Source organism: Neophocaena asiaeorientalis, unplaced genomic scaffold (genome assembly GCF_003031525.2).
Source record: "Neophocaena asiaeorientalis asiaeorientalis breed wild unplaced genomic scaffold, Neophocaena_asiaeorientalis_V1.1 scaffold154, whole genome shotgun sequence".
Classification (NCBI taxonomy): Eukaryota; Metazoa; Chordata; class Mammalia; order Artiodactyla; family Phocoenidae; genus Neophocaena; species Neophocaena asiaeorientalis.
Window position 1 is genome coordinate 1,732,005 of NW_020172982.1, and position 934 is coordinate 1,732,938.

Genomic DNA, 934 nt, shown 5'->3' on the forward strand with positions numbered 1-934 from the left:
CACTAGATATATAGCATGGGAGTGAAGAGAATAGGCAGCTCATTAACAATGGGGGTACCCAGGGCTCATCCCAGTGATCCCAGGTATGATTGTACACCCTATCTACCCAGTGGTAGTATCTGTTCTGTTTCAGCTCTTTTAATGCAGGCCAATGAAAGCGTTCCCAGAATCTAACAATCAGATGAATTATTTGAACCATCCTCTTGTAACTGTTACAGATTTATAGCCTTCTGAAGGGTACTACAACATGATTGGGTCCAGAATTACATGGGCTTGAACCTGAATGAGAGGAGATGGAGATGATTCATTATGAAATAAATATCAGAAATTAGAATCAGAGACCATGCCTTTTCATAATAGCAACAAAAGAAACATTCTTATTGGGTGGCCAGGCCAGAACTGGCGTGAGGCAAGCAAGGTGTTTAGAATTTGTGCACAAGGTGCCTTTCTTGCCTCAAGTAAGTGGCCCGAGGTTGGCAATATCGACCTAGTAGTGGCCCTGCTGGTTACCAATATTGACCCAAAGATATTTGATAAAAAACCTAAGAAATGTGGGGAAAACACAGCCTTCAAAAGAGATAAGAAAAAAAGGTGAGAATGCGGGGTGGGGGAAAGGGAGAATAGAATATAGTAGACAGGTGAGAATGGGGGGTGGGGGAAAGGGAGAATAGAATATAGTAGTCAGTAAGATCTGCACTGTGGTGCTGGAGGGCCCAGTGGCGACAGCGGAGGGGAAAGGCAAAAACGTGGAAGGAGAGCAGTAGACGTTCTCACAGGAGAGTGGGAGCAACAGTGAGTAGCTCAGTGCCAGTGGGGAGTCTGACTCATGAAGACAGCCTCATGCCAACAAAAATGCGTATCAGTGACAGGACAGGTGAACTCGTGTGTGTGTGTGTGTGTGTGTGTGTGTGAGAGAGAGAGAGGGAGAGAGAGG

The 934-nt window shown here is 45.6% G+C and overlaps 1 pseudogene; it reads left to right on the plus strand.

The window, feature by feature from the left end:
• The first annotated feature begins 343 nt into the window (after positions 1 to 343).
• LOC112397766 (E3 ubiquitin-protein ligase RNF220-like) overlaps positions 344 to 934 on the plus strand; it is a 13,189-nt pseudogene continuing 12,598 nt past the window's right edge.